This window comes from Dendrobates tinctorius, unplaced genomic scaffold (assembly GCF_039654945.1).
Source record: "Dendrobates tinctorius isolate UK_male_01 unplaced genomic scaffold, ASM3965494v1 ptg000015l, whole genome shotgun sequence".
Lineage (NCBI taxonomy): Eukaryota > Metazoa > Chordata > Amphibia > Anura > Dendrobatidae > Dendrobates > Dendrobates tinctorius.
Genome location: NW_027361683.1, coordinates 5,190,816 through 5,202,607, shown reverse-complemented (window position 1 = coordinate 5,202,607; position 11,792 = coordinate 5,190,816). Strand labels below are relative to the sequence as shown.

General features: G+C 41.5%; 1 long non-coding RNA gene across 1 annotated transcript; it reads right to left on the bottom strand.

Annotated features, from left to right (window-relative positions):
* Positions 1–1,032: 1,032 nt before the first annotated feature.
* On the bottom strand, positions 1,033–10,383 carry LOC141074517 (uncharacterized). The gene is made up of 3 exons (XR_012227192.1): positions 10,303–10,383; positions 2,944–3,083; positions 1,033–1,397 (listed from the first exon to the last, which is right to left on the bottom strand). It is a non-coding gene; the product is annotated as an uncharacterized lncRNA (long non-coding RNA).
* Positions 10,384–11,792: the final 1,409 nt, after the last annotated feature.

The window sequence follows — 11,792 nt, the reverse complement described above, 5'->3', positions numbered from 1 at the left end:
TCTGATGGTAACTAGGTGGCCTACTGAAAGCCTTCATGGTAATCATGTGTAGCACAATCACAAACTGGGATTCATAGGAGACCAATATTTTCCTATTTGCTGCAATACTATGATATTTTTAATAGAATGTTCAAAGGACAATTTTCCAGTAAATCATGCTGTCAAAAATCTGCATGGTCTACCACAACATAAAATGTCTAATAAAGTGAAGTATACGCCATAATAAGACCCTAAATACTATGATATTGCAATAATTAGATTAAGCGATCTCAGGTTCTGGTCCCCTAAGGAAACTAAAAAATAAAGTAAAAAAAAAAAAGTAATAAAATAAAAAGTAATAAAATATATATATACCTTAAAATTCAAATCACCCCTTTTTCCCAATTTAAAAATGAAAAAGCTAAAAGAATAAATATTGCTGTGTTTTTATTGGTACAATCTATATAAATATCAAATTATTTACAAGGCAACCTATGTACTCCAAAGTGGTGCCAATAAAAACAACTCGGCATATAAAAAAAAACAAGCCTTCATTAAGTTTACACTCTTTTTATTTTACAAAGTTCTGAACTTTTGTTAACCTCTAAAATAAAAAATAATAAAAAACTTTACAAATTTGGTGCTTTTGTGATTGTGCTGACCTGGAGAATTAGGTCATTTTTACAATGAATGCTGTGAAAGCAAACTCCCCAAAAAATGATGGCGGAATTGTGTTTTTTTCAACATTCAATGCACTTGGAATTTTTCTTTGCGTTTCTCAATGCAGTATACGGTAAAATGAATGGTTTTATTCAAAACTACAACTCATCTCATGAAACCAAGCATATCACTATTTCCAGGGAAAAATTTTAAAAATGTACAGCTCTTGGAAAAAAATAAAAACGCAAAGTTACTCAGCATTATATATATTGGATCCATATACTGTAGAAACTGTACATTAATGATACAAGGTAAACCATATAATGTTCATCCACACAACAACATTACGGTGCTTTTGTTTTACTCTTATAGAAAAATAATGCGGATAAAGCGAGGGAGGCGACTCTTGAAACTGAAGGATTCAATTAAATGTGCCAATTCACCATCAGTGCCGTTTATGACGTCATGGATTTTATTTTTTTTACCTTTATTTCAATGTGATGATGACTTCCATGTCTCAGGGTTTCTGATCTTAAGGCTGCCAGACATATTACATGAATGTCGACTGAACCTGCTAATTTTGGACATACACTCCAGCCGTTTATGTATATGGTAGTGGCCCAACTTTGCATGACATCAAAAGTCATAAGAAAGAAGTATTGGGCATGTTGGATGTCAGCATGCCCCATCTTTTTTTCTCAAGGAAGATAAGCCAACACAAGAGTTCATGTGGACGGTGGGTCATCAGGAATAGTTGTCTGAAAGAATGAGGGTTCAGCTGAAAGTTATCAAAGCAGGATGACCATCACTATGAAATATTTTACTCGCTTACATTGAAATCAGATAATGATAGACTTTATTTAATTCTGTGAGCAGATGTCCCTTAGGATGTACCATATTTAATTTTAAGCTTGCCATATTATACTATATTTATAGCTGTTTTCCTTATAGTTATGCCTTCTTTTAAAATGAATATAAATGTAAAAGGGGTTTTTCCATCTGACATATCAAAAGGATAAACCATAAATGTATGATGGCTACAGGCCCCACCACTGGGACTAGAGAACCTATGGCGGGCTGCGTTATTAATAGGCTGTAAGCCAGATGCTCTGCATCCTTTGTGTGTGAACAGTGCCGCATACAGACTGTATTTGTTTGCACTGGTGTACCAAACGGCCAATCCCTGATTGTAGGCTGGCTGTCTCATCGGTATTACTGCACCTGTGTAGCCGCCATCTTTATTTGGGTCCGCTGCACCCTTATAGTGCATTTGTCTTTAGGCCTAGACAGGTAAGCTTCTGTGCCTGTTTTTTGGAGTGTTTTTAATATGTGGAGGACTATGGGGTGCATTATAATGTATGGAGGACCAAAAAATTCATAATAGAAGGAGCGTGGATACCTGGCACTTTATGCTTTTCTACAGATTCTATACTGATACTTCCCCTCATATTATTTTTTTTCTTACCAGGGAGAGAATCTGGATCCTGGATGGAAGACTGAGGAATTTAGCGAGCAATACAATTGATTCGTATTAATCATTTAAAATGTCTGTACATATTCCAAAATATATGAATAAAAAATGTTCAAAAAATCTTAGGCACCCAAAAGAATTTAAAAAAAATCAATTTTAGTGTGCAAAAGTAGGAAAGCATTAAAAAAAATTTGAATTTATCTGATATTGCTGTAATTGTTCTGACCTGAAGAATAAAGCTGTCTTATCACTTATATCGCACGGTGAATATCATGAAAAAAATAAATAAAAAGCAATATTTATAGTTATCCTGCGCTCTATGCTGAGAATGATGTGAGTTGTAGTTTCACAAAACCTGGAATGTCCACAGTTCCTGCAACTACAAAATGTGTGAAAATGTGAAGCAATAGGAATGGTTTCTCTCCCAGACAATGACTCCTGCTCTTACATGGCATTTGTGTATTGTTAGATCTATCACCAGCAAAGAAACACTCAATGTTCTTGTTTTAAATGCATTTTACTTTTGGGAGCTTTCCCTTACTCGCCCGATTCCTCCAGCCTTGATGCTGACCAATGTGATCTGCCATATTATTACTACTTGTTATCAATATGAACACCTGTGGAGATATCACTCATGGTCATTTGTGACATCATCAAATACAGGAGGCCATTGTTACCTCACAGCATGATGTCACAATGACTGTGGTTCTATGTAAACGGGTGTTCAGGGGGAAAAGGCTCATTTCAGAAGATGAAGACGAGGAGAGCGGAGGATGCAGGATTGGTGATACAGGTAAATAAGAAACCTTACAGGGATTTCTTAGTGAACTTACCCCCAACATGGACCCTCAGCGTCTACAGATTGTGGCTGTAAGGTGCTGGATTTCTTCAGTACTTGCTGGTAGAATCTCTAGACTTGGGTGATGAAGGTTCTTTGTGAGGTCACACAGCGGAATGTTGGACACTGAAAGTTCTATGCAGCAAACATGGGGACATCAGAGAGGTCAGCAGAAAGATGACACCTCGGATGGAGACATTACAGTAGCTACTTCAGTCAGTGGCTGGTACAGATTGTTGGTGGTGGTTCTGTCACTTTAATTTAAGATTATTGGGGCAAAAAGTCTACCATTATGCCCCTACATGGGAGAGAGGTTGGTGTACATACATTGGGGGAAATATATTTATTTATATACTTTCTATTTATTTATTTTACTATTTTATTCTACTATTTATGTTACTTATATATATAAAGGCATTTGATGCAATTTTTTTTTTAAATCATATTTATTGCACCATTTTTAATTGCCTTCATCAAAACTTAAAATTCGTAGTAAAAGGAACATGGATACCTGGCACTTTATACTTTTCTACAGGTTTTGTACTGATACTTCCACTCATATGTTTTTTTCTTTCTAGGGAGAGAATCTGGATCCCGGAAGGAAGACTAAAGAATCTAAAGCGATCAATGAGATTGTGTAGTATTAATCATTTAATATGTCTGTGCATACTGTACATATTTACATGCTTTAGCACTATAGAGTGCTACTTATTTGTTTTCCAACTGTATAGGGTCCTGATAGGACAGTTATATGTCTGTATATTAAGGGGTACTGTTTGTAGGGGGGTAGTGTTCTGTTTTTTTACAGGGGAGATGAACGTAGTCAGGCTATGCGTTCCAGGGTCTGATCTGACGAGGAAAGGTGAGACGTGTTACCAGGACAAAGAAAATCTGCAATCCGGAAACGAGTCTCCATATTGAGTATCATTGCTCTATATATGTCATTTAGTTAGCTGTTGTATGGCCTTGGTCCAGGGTTCTCGAACTGATCGCCTTTTCCCGGGGTCAAGAAGGAATTTTTTCCCTGTAACACATTGGCTGAATGCGTGCAGGTTTTTTGCCTTCTTCTGGATCATTGGCTTTAGGTAGGGGTAGAGATTGTAATTAATAAAATATGTTTAAAATCAATGATCTGTTCCTTCTATCTTTATTTCATCCTCATGTATTTGTATGTTAGTTCTCATTTATGATTCATGACTATGAAGGTATACAGAAATACAAGGGTGGTAATTATGTGTCTCCTAATGTAATGTCTGCATTTATAATGCATACAATAGAGCCATAGACAAGATATCTGAAGTAGTGGAAATTATTATCGTCATAGAAAATAATTGCGGGCTTGACTCAAATATCGAGTATAATGGAAGTCAATAAGAAACTCAAGCATTTTTCGGAAAGTTCTTAACAGGAGAGCTGGTGGGGCAGGAAAATCACTGTAAAATGGATGAAATCTGTGCTCAAATGGAATGGGAACACCACGTGGAAGACGCCTGGATGCATCTCTAACTCCAAGATCTCTACTGGGAACTAAGTAAATAATTTTAAATTATGTGGGGGTCCTCATTATTTTTTAAAATAAGCCAAGGCAATGCAGACAGCTGAGGGCTCATATTATCACGAGCCCTCAGCTATCTGCATTGCCTTGGCTGGTTTTAAAAACCAGCCAAGGCAACGCAGACAGCTGAGGGCTCATATTATGGGAAGGCTATGATCATTTGTCCCTTCCCAGCCTAAAAAAACCCTGCAGCCTCTCCAGGATTGGTATATCACAGTAAATGTGCCAATTCTGGGGCTTTGCCATATTCTTCTGGATTGGGGAAAGCTATGGGGGTGTCTTATAAACACCTCTCCATTACTAACCCCTGGGCTTAACCTGACATTACACAGCTGAGATCAACAACCCAAAAAATTACCCCAATTGTCTCCATTACTAACCCATGGGCTTGTGCTGACATGAACCCCCAAAAATATTATACCAATTGCCACAACAGGGCAATCCGAAAGAGTCGGGTAAAGTGACAGAATTGGAGCATCTCATGTGATGCACCAATTCTGAGGCAGCTACGGATAATATAAGCCTGCGAGCTGTCTGCTTTACATTGGCTGGTTACCAAAAAAAAAGGGAGACCTCACGTCTTTTAAAAAATATATATTGATGATATTTGTCTGTGATGCATTTTTTAGGTGCGTTTTCAGCCACAAAACATGCGGTGTGGGGACTTGAGCATGGCGCTTGAGCACCCAGTATACTTGATCAAATTAAATATGTATAGCTGAAATTTTGGAATAACAAAAGAACCATATTCCTAAATTTAGGATACTCTCCAAAATATACAATTAGAGAATGAAGGACATTGGGAGCGTAAATCCCTAAAATACAATATATTGATGTGACATTAAGTAGATTCTAGATCTTGTTTTTGCCAAAAATTACACAACATATTTAATCAAAATTATACAAAGAAAAAAACTCAAGAATGGACAAATGACCATGTAGAAAAAGTTGTTACTATAAAAACAATACAACCTTGGGGCAATACAATAGGCATGCAGCGTATCAGGGCGTAAATAGGGTCACTAAAATATATATGGTAATATACAGAGTAAGATTCATTATAATACATGACCCATAGGCATGGGGTGTGAGGATTTGCATAAAATTTATTAAAATTTATAATACACAGGAGAAGTCAGTGAGGTGATTGTTCACGAAAATCGACTATTTTCCATATAAGTATATATTACATTCTACAGCATGGTGGGGAAGGAGACAGTAGGTTGGGGGGTTGCAACAGCTCCAGTGATGTGATGGTGAGGTGGTAGCTCCAGTAGTGGTGAGGAGGCAGCGGGGATCATTGCAGGCTGTAAGCCTTCCTGAAGAGATGGTTTTTCAGGTTACGTCTGAAGGATTGTGGTTGATAGTCGGACGTGTTGGGGCTAAGAATTCCAAAGGATGGGGGCTATTCGGAATAAGTCTTGGAGGCGGTTGTGTGAGGAGCGAATAAGTGTGTAGGAGAGAAGGAGGTCTTGGGATGACCGGAGATTACATGAGGGAAGGTATCTGGAGATTAGTTCAGAAACATATGGGGGAGACAGGCTATAGATGGCTTTGTGGGTCAGTATTAGTAATTTGAATTGGATACGCTATGGGAATGGGAGCAACTGAAGAGATTTGCAGAGGGGAGAAGTGGAGGAGTAGCAAGGAGAGAGATGAATTAGTCTGGCGGCAGAGTTAAAGATGGACTGGAGAGGTGCGAGGGTGTTAGCAGGGAGGCCACAGAAAAAGATGTTGCAATAGTCGAGGCCGGAGATGATGAGAGCATGTACAAGCATTTTAGTAGAATGAGGGTTGAGGAAGGGACGGATTCTGGAATTATTTTGGAGCTGGAAGTGACAGGAGGCGGAGAGAGCATTGATGTGCGGTTTGAAGGACAGGGCAGAGTCCAGGGTTACTCCGAAGCAGCTGACCTCTGGTACGGGGGGAAGCATGATGTCATCAATTGTTATAGATAAGTCGGGTAAGGAAGATCTGTGAGATGGGGAAAGATGATCAGTTCAGATTTGTCTACATTGAGTTTGAGGAAGTGAGAGGAGAAGAAGGAGGATATGGCTGATAGACACTCCGGGATTCTTTACAGCAGAGAGGTGATGTCTGGGCCAGAGAGGTAGATCTGAGTATCATCGGCGTAAAGGTGGTTCTGGAATCCATGCGACTTTATGAGTTTCCCCAGGCCAAGTGTATAGATTGAGAAGAGTAGGGGTCCTGGAACAGAGCCTTGGGGGACTCCAACAGAGAGAGGGTGGGATGAGGAGGTAGTGTGGGAATGGGAGGCACAGAATGTGCGGTTGGAAAGGTATGAGGAGATCCAGGATAGGACGAGGTCTTTGATGCCAAAGGAGGAGAGGATCTGTAGTAGGAGGCAGTGGTCATCTGTGTCAAAAGCAGAGGACAGGTCTAGAAGGAGGAGTATAGAGTATTGTCCGTTAGCTTTGGCTGTAAGTAGGTTGCTGGTAATTTTGGTCAGGGCTGTCTCAGTGGAATGATGGGGACGGAAACCAGATTGTGGATTGTTAAAGAGAAAGTTAGATGAGAGGTGGGAGGAAAGGTCAGCGTGGACATGCTGTTCCAGGCATTTAGAAGCGAAAGGGAGCAGCGATATTGGGCGATAGCTGGACATGGCTGTTGGGTCGAGAGTTGGCTTTTTAAGGATAGGCGTGATTGTGGCATGTTTGAACGCAGAAGGGAAGGTACCGGAAGTAAGTGATAGGTTGAAGAGGTGGGTTAGGGATGGGATAAGAGTGGTGGCGAGGTTGGGGAGGAGGTGGGATGAGATGGGGTTGAGTGCACAAATTGTTAGGTGTGATTTGGAGAGAAGATGAGCCAGCTCCCCTTCAGTGATGTCGGATAAGGAGGTAATGGGGTTTGGGCATTGGTCTGTTATACAAAGTGGTTGTGGTGGTTGAATAATAAAGACTTGCTGTGTTTGGTCTATCTTGTTTTTGAAGTGTGCAAAGAAGTCCTCAGCAGAGATTAGGGAAGTTGGAGGGGGCTGTGGTGGGTGGAGGAGAGAGTTAAAAGTATTGAACAACTGTTTAGAGTTGTGGGATAAGGTAGATACAAGGGATGTAAAGTAGGCCTGTTTAGCAGAGGTGAGGGCAGATTTGAATGTGTGTTGCTTGTGTGAGTGCAGTGAAGTCATCTTGGGAATGTGTTTTCTTCCTGCGCCGTTCAGCAATTCTGGATGCTTGCCGAAGATTTTTAGTGGTGTTATTGTGCCAGGGTTGTCTATTGATTCTTTGCATTCTGCTATGCATGACGGGCGACCGAGTCAATGGCTGATGCGAGAGTGGCAATGTAGAAACTAGAGGCAGTGTCTGCGTCGTGGAGTGAAGATATGGAGGACAGTGGTAGGATAGAGTCAGAAAGTATGTCAGTGTCTAGATGTGCAAGGTTTCTGCAGGGGTGCGCATGTTGCTGGACATGGGTGACAGGTGAGGAGGACAGTGATGAGAAAGAGAGTAGATGGTGGTCAGATAGAGGTAGAGGGGAGGTTTTGAAGTTAGATAGGGATATGCAAATAAAGTCCGTGGAGCCTCATTTAAGAGTCTCAAAAACGGGACTAGCAAGATCTTCATCCAGGGAAGGACCCAGCCAAGGATTGGCTCCTTTCGGAAACCATCATTACCACCATATTAAGTGGCCCTTTAAGTCAATATCCAGCTCTTTACAAGTTTACAGATATGACAAGGGAAATACCAAGGGCAGTTATCCATCCACAGACAGCTGTTTCGGGGTGTTGCCCTTCATCAGTGTGGAGTAGGATTCTGGCTAGGTGGGAGCAATGCCTAGTAGACCAACATCACAAAACAATCACTGACCTCAGGGAGACCAGTCAAAGAAAACACTGCGGTAGCCAGCAAAGTCACTCAATCAGAGAATTCCTAGGTGCATTGCTCCCTGGGAAATACGAATATGCAAATAAAGTCCATGGAGCCTCATTTAAGAGTCTCAAACACGGGACTAGCCAGATCTTCCTCCAGGGAACGATCCAGCCAAGGAGTGGCTCCTTTCGGAAACCACCATTACCACTATATTAAGTGGCCCTTTAAGTCAATATCCAGCTCTTTACAAGTTTACAGATATGACAAGGGAAATACCAAGGACAGGTATCCATTGACAGACAGCTGTTCCGTGGTGTTGCCCCTCATCAGTGTGGAGTAGGATTCTGGCTAGGTGGGAGCAATGCCTAGTAGACCAACATCATGAAACAATCACTGACCTCAAGGAGACCAGTCAAAGAAAACACTGCGGCAGCCAGCAAAGGCGCTCAATCAGTGAATTCCTAGGTGCATTGCTCCCTGGGAAATGTGAATATGCAAATAAAGTCCATGGAGCCTCATTTAAGAGTCTCAAACACGGGACTAGCCAGATCTTCCTCCAGGGAAGGACCCAGCCAAGGAGTGGCTCCTTTCGGAAACCACCATTACCACCATATTAAGTGACCCTTTAAGTCAATATCCAGCTCATATTTGTAAACTTGTAAAGAGCTGGATATTGACTTAAAGGGCCACTTAATATGGTGGTAATGGTGGTTTCCGAAAGGAGCCACTCCTTGGCTGGGTCCTTCCCTGGAGGAAGATCTGGCTAGTCCCGTGGTTAAGACTCTTAAATGAGGCTCCACAGACTTTATTTGCATTTTTGTATTTCCCAGGGAGCAATGCACCTAGGAATTCACTGATTGAGCGCCTTTACCGGCTGCCGCAGTGTTTTCTTTAACTGGACTCCCTGAGGTCAGTGATTATTTCATGAAGTTAGATAGAGAGCAGAGACGGGTGAAGACCAGGTCTAATGTGTGTCCGTCCGTGTGGGTGGCTGAGGAGGACCACTGAGTAAGTCCAAAAAATGAAGTGAGCGACAGGAGTTTTGCGGCTGCTGACTGGTGGATGTCAATGGGGATGTTGAAGTCACCCATGATGATGGTGGGAATGTCAACAAAGAGAAAGTGAAGGAGCCAGGTAGAGAATTGGTCAATGAAGGCAGTGGTTGGGCCTGGAGTTTGGTATATGACAGCCACTTGGAGGTTGTAGGGCAAGTAAATGCGGACAGAGTAGTCTTCAAAATAGGGGAGGGCAAGGGAGGGAAGAGGTGGGATTGGGTTGAAGGTGCAATTGGAAGAAAGGAGAAGGCCCACTCCTCCACCATGTCTGTTGTCAGGAGGAGTGTGGTTGAAGTGAAGGCCACCATAGCATAGCGCAGCAGGGGAGGAGGTGTCGTAGAGTGTCAGCCATGTTTCAGTGAGGCCAAGGAAGGAAAAATTGCGGGTGGTAAAGAGGTCATGAATCACATGGCGTTTATTGCAAATGGAGCAGCTGTTTATTGCAAATGGAGTCGGCATTCCAGAGTGATCCCGAGAGAGGGAGCAGGGTGGTGGGCGTCAAGGGCATGGATTTGAGGTGAGAAAGATTTCGGGTGTTTGTGTTGGTTTGGGAACTATAGAAAGGGTAATAATGAGAGGTATGAGCTGTGGGGGTCCAGGGTTGGGAGATATGTCGCCAGCAGTTAGGAGAAGCAGAGAGAGGCAGATCAGGTGGCAGGAGGAGAGTGGGAGATTAGTTTTGTGTGTTATTAGGAGAGACCTAAGGTTGAGAAACAGGTCAGTGGATGAGGTCAGGTGGGGGGGGCAAGAGGAAAGGAGAGATTATTACTTGGTTAGAAGGTCCTGGGGTCTGTGGATAGCAAAGGAGAGTCAGGAGTAATGGAGGAAAAACCATTAGAGCATATTTAGGCATGGTAAGAGTAAGTGTGGAGCTAGCAGAAATAAATTTTGTATATTTTAACAGAGGGTAGGCATACCTTCTGGTCACTTCTGGCTCATGTCTGGCATATTTCTATTGTTATCTTTAAAAAAGTCATCCTTGCAAAAGACAACCCAAGGTCTAGACAGCCGTGTGCCTCTGAATTTATGACAACTTAACAGCACATGAAAAGGCCCAGGTGTGATCACAAGGGAGGAGCAGCAGGAAGGCTGGACACAGACACAGGAGATGATTAATTAGAAGTCAGAAGAGAAAATGCAAAAGGAGATTGATTCACATGGACAGATAAGGCCAAATTGTGTTTTAGAATCAAGGAAATAAGGTGAGAAAGGAGTCAGCGGACACACTGTACCAGTAATAGAGAGATACAGAGTGATTGGAATCAGGAAAGATGGATTATGGTATTGCAGCATTTATTTCGGTATTTTGAAGAAACATACCTCCCCCTTACTACTAACCCAGAAGTGAAGTATGATCGGTGGTGAAACCTACAAACCTGGCCTGAAATCATAATATAGGTACATTAATAAGTTTAATCAATTTTAATCAAGATATTATTTTTGTTCTGGACTACCCCTTTAATGACCGCCATTGCAACTTTTTTCGTTTTAGCACAACTGAGGAAAAATTTTCTTGTGCGCGATGTAAGGTGAAAATGCATCAGCCATATGTCATTAGCAACAGCAGCATCTACATGGTTAACAGTGAGAGGAAGCTCCCTCTTTAACCCCATGGGCACTTGATTGTGGGGTGCTAGCTACGGTGGCCTGTTAGACACTGCTTATGGCATGGCCTAACAGGCAAAGTGTCAGTGAAAGGCTGGTGTCACACACAACGTATAAAAAAAAAAATCGGTTTGTTTTTCCCGGACGAGATTCGCAGAAAAGTTTCATGAAGAGTGATTTGCTGATGACACAAAGCTAGGAGGGATAGCTAATACTAGAGAAGAGAGAGAGAGGATTCAAAAAGATTTAAATAAACTGGAGAAGTGGGCAGCAACTAACAGAATGGTTTTTAACAGGGAGAAATGCAAAGTACTACATCTGGGCAATAAAAATGAAAAAAGCATATACAGAATGGGAGGAATAGGGTTAAGTGACAGCACATGTGAAAAAGACTTGGGTATACTAATAGATCACAGACTGAATATGAATCAACAGTGTGATGCAGCAGCAAAAAAAGCAAATGCAATTCTAGGATGTATTAACAGAAGCATACAGTCTAGATCACGTGAAGTCATTATTTCCCTCTACTCCTCTTTGGTCAGACCTCATCTGGAATATTGTGTCCAGTTTTGGGCACCACATTTTAAAAAAGACATCAACAAACTGGAGCAAGTTCAGAAAAGAGCGACCAGAATGGTGACCGGTCTGCAAACCCTGTCTTATGAGGAAAGGTTGCAGGATTTGGGAATGTTTAGTTTGCAAAAGAGAAGACTGAGAGGAGACTTAATAGCTGTCTACAAATATCTAAAGGGCTGTCACATTGTAGAAGGATCAACTTTATTCTCATTTGCACAAGGAAAGA